Genomic DNA, 9124 nt, shown 5'->3' with positions numbered 1-9124 from the left:
CACTTGACCTGTTTGCTCCATCTTGTTCGAGATTCCCCAATGTCCCATCCCCCAGCTTTTCCACTAGGCAATGGCCTAGTGGTATTATCGCTGGACTCTTAAACCAGAGACCCCAGATAATGTTCTGGGGACCCGGGGTCGAATCCTGCCACGTCAGATGGTGGAATTTGAATTCAATAAATATCTGGAATTAAGAATCTAATGATGAGCATGAATCCATTATCAATTGTCCGACAAACCCATCTGGTTCACAAATGTCCTTTAGGGAGGGGAAACTGCCATCCTTACCTGGTCTGGCCTACATGTGACTCCAGATCCACAGTGGTTAACTCTGAACTGCCCTCTGGGCAATTAGGGATGGACAATAAATGTTGCCTAACCAGCGATGTCTTCATCTCGTTAACTAATAAAGAAAAAAATTGCCAATGTCTGAATGAAAAGGCTGGGTTGCTTTGTGATTTGGTGGAGAATTGTGTTAAAACCACAACCCTCAGCATCAAAGTTACTCAAATGTTCTTATGCGGTCCAAACTCCTTTACAGCTGCTGTTTCTACAAGGCCATGAAACAGTTCAAAAAGGAGAGTGAGCAAAGGAGGAAGCGAAGGCGAAGTCGAAAGTCAAGTCACTGCCGTCAACCTGAAGAAGATCAAACAGACCAAGCAGAGGAAGAGATGTTGCAAGTTGACACACCAGACCCTACAACCTCAACATCACCACTGGAGCAATGTGGATATCAGATGGTTTCCGATACCAACTCGTCATTGAACAGTTTCGAAATGATAAACAGTAATTGACATAAGAGTTCCCTTTCCCACGTTCCTTAGGAGTCCGTTCATTCAGCCAGATAATTTCCAATCACAGACCTTCATGTGAAATGTATTAGAGTTACTTTTAGGATCATGAAGCTGCATCTTGTATTTCTGTATTTGTTTTCTCACCTGTAACAAATCGTAAACTTCACCCAACCACTGATTGGGCTGTACACATTTAAAAAAAAAAAAAAGAGACATGATTACAATAAAATATTTATTTAAACTAGACTTTGAAGAACAGACTTCAACTGGAAGGTGCTGGCCAGAAGAGATTTGACCTGTTTGTGTGTATGTGTGTGTCTCTCTCTCTCTCTCAGAAATCCTGCAATGCTTTGCAAAGAAGGCATCGATTGGATATGTGGCTATCCCCGTCAGCTTGATAAATCTGTCACACAGCAAGATCCCACAATGCTAATTAGGCTTTGACAACGTTTGTTGAGACTACCTTTCCTTTATCGAGTAGGGATTTAAGATCACTCATACCAACTGAAGAAGTCAGCCAGATTTGATTTAAAATGGTCTGTTTTTCTGAAGAAGGGTCCAGACCCGAAACGTCAGCTTTCCTGCTCCTATGATGCTGCTTGGCCTGCTGTGATCATCCAGCTCTACACCTTGTTATCTCAGATTCTCCAGCATCTGCAGTTCCTACTATCTTTGATTTAAAATCTCATTTTAGGATCTCACTGCAGAGAAGGATGCCGTTCAGCCCAACATGCTAATGCTATCTCTTTAAAGAGCTATCCAATTAGTCCCTCACCCCCTTCTTGTTGACCTGTAAAGCTCTCCCTTTTAGAAGTATGCTTTCAATGTCCTTTGGAGAGTAACTGCTGAATTTGCTTTCACCACCAGGTGGTGGTGTGTGTAAGGCAGTAACTGGACAATATGCTGAATGAGCTCAGGTTACATTCTCAAAGGCCATAGGATACGTGAGATGACCCACAAATTTCTGACTCAGAAGAAAGAGTGACTGCCAACGGGTCCAAATTAGTGCTGTGACTGTTTGCATTCTGCGTCTGCAAATATAACGGATAGAGGCCATAGATGTGCAGGTTAGGTGGATTGGCCATGCTAAATTGCCCATAGTGTACAGAGGTGTGTCGATTAAGTGGGTTATAGGGGGATGGGCCTGGGTGGGATGCTCCAAGGGTCGGTGTGGACTTGTTGGGCCGAAGGGCCTGTTTCCACACTGTAGGGATTCTATGGATCTATGAATCACAGGATTGTTACAGAAGGAGGCCATTTGGCCCACCATGTCTGTACTCATTCCATCCCACAGTGCCAATCTCCTGTCTTTTCCCCATATCCCTGCACATTATTTCTATCCAAATAACTATCTAATATCTCTCTTGAATGCCCCCCCCTTGAACCTGCCTCCATCACATTTCTAGCAGAGCATTCCAGATACTAACCGCTTGCTGTGCGGAAAAGATTTTCTCACATCACCCTTGCTTTGTTTGCACATCACTTTAAATCTGTGCCCCCTCATTCTTGTTCCTTTTACAAGCGGACGCAGCTTGTCCCTGTCTACTCTGTCCAGTCTGCTCATAGTTTCGAAAACCACATCAGATCTCTTCTCAGCATTCTTCTCTCCAAGGAGAACAATCCCAACTTCTACAATTGCTTCTATTCACTGATGTTTCTCATCCCTGGAACCATTCTTGTAAATCACTTCCACACTCTCTGCAATGAAATCACATCCTTCCTGTAATGTAGCACCCAGAACTATGCAGAACATTCCAGCTGAGGTCTAACCAGTGTCTTGTACAAAGTGATTTTCATTTCTGCATAGAGGAGGTTCTGCCATAATGCATGTTCCGGCAACGCAAATTGGCTATAATGTGATTGACGAATAGGGGAGCGCTATTTCTAAAACGCAAACTTGTGTTGTCTATAATGTGATTCTATCGGGTAGGCATCTTGCTGTCGGGGGTCCTTTGCTAATGATACCTGCAGTGTACTTGTACAATGCTATGTTTCTGAGAATCCCAGAGAAATCTCCCCGTCAGCCTTCATTAAAACTGAAAAGTAAGAAGCCAGAAGGTCCTGTTATCAGGAAAAGTAGGGGGTAGGGGGGAGTGAAAAACAGTATATCTAACTGACCTTGAAAGGAAACACTGTGAGGCACAGGTTCTGAGGAAGGATCACCGGATCCGAACAGAACTGACTGTAGTGGAAACAAAAACAGAAAAGAAACCCAAAGGAGTTGTCAAAAGAAACCAGAGAACATTTTGGTGAGGTCTCCTCAAACATACCAGGGTCTAAGATGTAACAGTCACAGCTTGAAACACATATACGGGTTGGAATGCTATGTCCTTTCCCAGGACATGTTTGGAGATGGGAAGGGAGACTGGGATGGACTAGAGACCTGTCACCTTCCCCAGAATTAGGCCCTTGCTTGACCATTTGGCCCCACCACCAAGTGGGGCCCTTATTTGGGGCAATGAATGACCATTTAAAGGCCTGATTGCACTCTCTCTGGGCTGTTCCCAGCTGCAGGTTGGGTCAGTCGACATGAAGTGAGCATATCTGGTAAAAAAAATGGTCCTAACTCTTCAGTTTCCCATGGGGAGGGAACATAAGAACATAAGAACATAAGAACTAGGAGCAGGAGTAGGCCATCTGGCCCCTCGAGCCTGCCCCGCCATTTAATAAGATCATGGCTGATCTTTTTGAGACTCAGCTCCACTTACCGGCCCAATCACCATAACCCTTAATTCCTTTACTGTTCAAAAATTTATCGAGCCTTGCCTTAAACACATTCAGCGAGGTAGCTTCAACCGCTTCACTGGGCAGGGATTTCCACAGATTCACAACCCTTTGGGTGAAGAAGTTCCTCCTGACCTCAGTCCTACATCTGCTTCCCTTTATTTTGAGGCGATGCCCCCTAGTCCTAGTTTCACCTGCTAGCAGAAACAACCTCCCTGCCTCCACCTTATCTATTCCCTTCATAATCTTATATGTTTCTATAAGATCTCCCCTCATTCTTCTGAATTCCAATGAGTATAATCCCAGTCTACTCAGTCTCTCCTCATAATCCAACCCTCTCAACTCTGGAATCAACCGAGTGAATCTCCTCTGCACCCCCTCCAGTGCTAGTATACCTCTTCTCGAGTAAGGAGACCAAAACTGCACACAGTACTCTGGGTGTGGCCTCACCAGGACCCTATACAGCTGCAGCATAGCCTCCCTGTTTTTAAACTCCATCCCTCTAGCAATGACAGACAAAATTCCATTTGCCTTTTTAATTACCTGCTGCACCGGCAATCCCACCTTCAGCGATTCATGCACAAGGACACCCAAGTCCCTCTGCACAGCAGCATGCTGCAATTTTTTACCATTTAAAACAAGGAAGGAAGAGGTTGATGGGGGTAGGAGGAGGTTGGTGGGGGTCTCCAGTGGGGGTAGGAGGAGGTTGGTGGGGGTGTCTCATTTAAAAGCACTTGGTGCTTGATTGATGACAACAAGAGATGAAGGATCCTGCTGAGAGACACAGGCCTCGCTGTTTCCAGCCCCTCACCCTCTGATTCCCTCTCTAATGCAGTTGTGTATGGCTGACATTCTAGCAGCTGGCTGGGCTAACACTGATGCTGAATGAGCCACAGACTTGGCTTAGACTCAAACTAGGGTCCTCCTACTACTGCACAACACTTCAATTGTCACTGTGCCAGGGGGAAGAAGTGGTGTAGTGGTGTTGTCTCTGGGCTCATGAATTCTGGGGCTCATGAATTCTGAGCCTAATGATTTCAAACCCCACCATAGCAGAAAGTGAAATGTGAATTGAATAAAAAAAATGGATTGGAAACTAGCCTGTGCTACCATCAAATGAAACAAACAAATGTGGAAAATGTACAGCGCAGGAACAGGCCCTTCAGCCCTCTAAGCCTATGCTGACCATCATGCCTTAATTAATCTAAAAACAAACCTGCCAGTTTTCGATCCATATCCCTCTATTCCCTCCCTATTCATGTACCCATCTAGGTGCCTCTTAAATCTTCATGTGCCCGCTTCCACCACCTCTTCTGGTAATGCATTCCAGGCTGCTACCACTCTGTGTGAAAAACTTCACTCACACATCTCTCTTAAACTTTCCCCCTCTCACCTTGAACCTGTGCCTCCTTGTAATTGAAATGTTAACCCTAGGAAAAACCCTCTGGCTATCCACCCTATCTATGTTTCTCATATTTTTGTAGACCTCTATCAGGTCTCCTCTCAGCCGCCGTCTTTCCAGTGAAAGCAATCCTAGTCCTTTTTAACCTTTCCTCGTAGCCAATGCCCTCAATTGTTATAAAATCACATCTGGTTCACTAAATGCCCTTCAGGGCATCCTCACCCAGTTTGCCTTACAAGTGACTTCGCACCCATAGCAATGTGGTTGACTCATAACTGCAGTTGGGAAATGGCAATAGATAGACCATACACTCCACAGACAACTAAGGATTGAGAATGAATGCTGGCCTAGGCAGTGATGCTCACATCCCATAGTAAAACAAACCCTCTGTAGTATGTTCAGTCAGCATCACAGTGCTGATGTGAACGTTTTCAGGTGCTGCTTTTACACAAAGTCAGGAGTCACACAACACCAGGTTATAGTCCAACAGGTTTGTTTGCAATCACAAGTTTTGGAGCGCTACTCCTTCGTCAGGTGAAGTGACCTGTGTTAAAGTCGAGAGCACAGAGTGTGTAACGCCAGCATTTCACCCAGTCCCGAGCTTGCCTGGGGAGTTCAGTAAAAATGACCAGGATCCCTCCTTCCTGCATCCCCAAGTGGCCAACTTGCTCGTCCCTGCATGTGGCACGACACCAGCGTTTGTGATGAGCTATTGTTTAACCAAGGAGTTCCCCCCTCCTACTGCAGTCAGAGGGTGATGTTCTCGCCCTGGTGACCACACAAGGAGCAGCAAACATGTGAGCCTCAACCATTGTCTACACAAACTCCGTTTCTAATAAATCACTCATCTGTAAACATTTAGGAGCTGGAAACCAGCAGGGATTTCTTTTCTGACTTCCTGATCCAGGAAGGTCGAAGAGGGAAAGGGAGAGATTGGGGGTGTGATTGGCGAGGGGGTGAGGAAGTAATCCACAAAGGGCCATTAGAAGAGGAGGATGGAGGATGGGAATATAGGACCAGAGGAGGTCACAGACATAGGAATGGATGAGCAAGGCATTTTAAGCAGACTGGCTGTTGCTATCCAAATGAAATGTCAGTCTGTAGGAGACACAGCACAGGGCAGCAGCCTCCCCCAGACACTAACAAAATAAATAACCACACAAGTAAAACACTATTCATGCTGGAAATCGGAAATAAAAACAGGAAGTGCTGGAGAAACTCAGCAAGGTCTGACAGTGGCTGTGGAGAGAGAAACAGAGTTGACACATGGGAGTGACAGTGCTAATGTCACTGGGCTAATGACCCAGAACCCCAGGTTCATGTTCTGGGGACATAGCTTTCAATCCCTCAATAGGAATTTTGGGATGATGCCCTCTGGTCCTAGACTTTCCCACAAGGAGAAAAAGTCCTTTCTATACCTTCCTCGTCAGTTGTCATAAGGACCCATCTGGTTCACTAAAGCCCGTTAGAGAAGGAAGTCTGCTGCCTTTGCCTGGCCTGGTCTACAAATGTCTCCAGGTCAACAGCAATGTGGTTGACTCTTAAAACTGCCCCATGCCTCCTGGCCAAACCACTCAAATCAAGAGGAATTATTGAATTTCTTTAAATACAGTCCCATCCAGAGCCACCCACATCCCCATGAACAAATTTTTAAATAAACTTCAAGTCCAATATTACTCTTCTTCAGAACATTGTCTGCTTTATTGATGTTGACCTGGACCAAACTGGCATTAAAATGAAAGATGCTCCAGGCTTCCAAAGGGCAACCTGGAATCTACAGCCAGAAATGACAAGGGCACCACTTGAAACCGGGCAAGTAAGAAAGGGAGAGAGAAAGAAGAAGTGACAAAATTGCTAATTTGAAGGACAGGAATTTATAAAACAGCTGAACTTAGAACATAGGAAGTAGAAATGGTAGGGACCTGATAGAGTAATACTTTCCTTAGCTCCTGTAACAGGAACTAGACAGGGTAAAATAACATTGAAAGATTTAACAAATATTTATGACAGTTTCCGAGCTGTAGATATATTACTTCAGTATCTGTGCTAATACTATTCAGGTATAAACAGTACCTTCGCATGCACCATGTCCCCAGTGACAATGGAGTCTGAGAACTTTATACCCTCAGTGTTACTGTGATGACATCGTGAGCATGATTCTTAAAGGTACACTGCATACTGTATGTGAGACAAAACATATTGTACTAATTGCAGGAACAGCAACTCATATTCCGCTTGGGAACCCTGCAGCCCAATGGTATCAATGTGGACTTCACAAGCTTCAAAATCTCCCCTCCCCCTATCGCATCCCAAAACCAGCCCAGCTCGTCCCCGCCTCCCTAACCTGTCCTTCCTCCCACCTATCCCCTCCTCCCACCTTAACCCCCACCCCCATCTCCTGCCTACTAACCTCATCCCGCCCCCTTGACCTGTCTGTCCTCCCTGGACTGACCTAACCCCCTCCAACTCCCCACCTACGCTCACCTTTACTGGCTCCATCCCCGCCTCTTTGACCTGTCTGTCTCCTCTCCACCTATCTTCTCCTCTATCCACCTTCTATCCGCCTCCCCCTCTCTCCCTATTTATTTCAGAACCCCCTTCCCCTCCCCCATTTCTGAAGAAGGGTCTAGGCCCGAAACGTCAGCCTTCCTGCTCCTCTGATGCTGCTTGGCCTGCTGTGTTCATCCAGCTCTGCACCTTGTTATCTCAGATTCTCCAGCATCTGCAGTTCCTACTATCTCTCCTCAGCAATCAGAGTACATTTAAATGATCCATTCAATTCTGACTGTCTGACTGTATAGCCTTTAATACCTCCTACTGAGCTTGGGCATTATTCACAAATTCCCATAAACAACAAAATCAGGGAAAATTCCATGGACAAGGTTTTAGTGTAAGGATTCAGGCCAAGCTACACTGAAGTGTGGACACCGAAGGGAGAGGTGAGCTCAATCAGGAAACATAATGTGCAAATGCACCTCAGCACACACTGAACTCATGCGTTGTTAACTTTTGTGCTCATCAAGATGATGAAGCAGGACACCAGGAAAGGGACAATTATCCCCAGCTGAAAATTAGCATCAAATCATTCCGGGAATCTAGTACATAGTCCAGGTGTCACCCAGTCCTGGAGTCACTCGAACCAAGAGTGACCCAGCTCAGTCCTCTGGAGTGGGATTTGGTACCTGCAGTCATTCAGATCTCCCTAGTCAGCCTGAATTTCATGTTCAGGTTTATCGAGTGGGACTTGAAATATCCTGGTTTTGGGCTGACAAGTGGTGAGTGACATTTGCGCCACACAAATGCCAGGCTATGACCATCACCAATAAGAGACAATCTAACCACAGCCCCTCGACATCCAATGGTGTTACCATCACTGCATCCCCCACTATCAACATCCTGGGGGTTACCATTGACCAGAAACCCACTGGACCCACCACATAAACACAGTGGTTGCAAGAGTAGGTCAGAGGCTGGGAATGGTGTGATGAGTAACTCACCTCCTGACTCCCCAGAGTCTGTCCACCATCTCCAAGGCACAAGTCAGGAGTATGATGGAATACTCCCCGTTTGCCTGGATGGGTGCAGCTCCAACAACACTCAAGAAGCTTGACACCCGCCGGGACAAAGTAGCTATTTGACTGAGATCCCTCCACCAGCGGCAGCTGTGAGCACCATGCACAGGAATCAGTGCAGCAACATGCCAAGCTGCTTCAGAAAGCACCTTCCAAACCCACGACCACTTCCATCTAGAAGGACAAGGGGCAGCAGATACACGGGAACACCACCCCCTGAAAGTTCCCCTCTAGGCCACTCACCATCCTGACTTGGAAATACATCACCGTTCCTTCACTGCCGCTGGGTCAAAATCCTGGAATTCCCTCCCTAAGGACATTGTGAGTCAACCTACAACACATGGGCTGCAGCGGTTCAAGAAGGTAGCTCACCCCCACCTTCTCAAGGGGCAACTAGGGATGGACAATAAACGCAGGCCTAGCGGTGATACTATGTGTCATGAATGTATAAAGAATTCTGGAATTTCGGAATGCTGAGTTCATTACGTGGGATTGTATCACTCATGGTGTACATTTTACATTTCAGTTTGTTTCCAATATGCATTGCACATAAAACAGCCTTACCATCAGAACAGAGCAACTACTTGTAAAGATCACTGTGTCCACAGTGCCCAGTCTCTCTGGTGTCAGCT

Source organism: Rhincodon typus, chromosome 24 (genome assembly GCF_021869965.1).
Source record: "Rhincodon typus isolate 14 chromosome 24, sRhiTyp1.1, whole genome shotgun sequence".
NCBI classification, from domain to species: domain Eukaryota; kingdom Metazoa; phylum Chordata; class Chondrichthyes; order Orectolobiformes; family Rhincodontidae; genus Rhincodon; species Rhincodon typus.
This window is presented reverse-complemented; position numbering follows the sequence as displayed.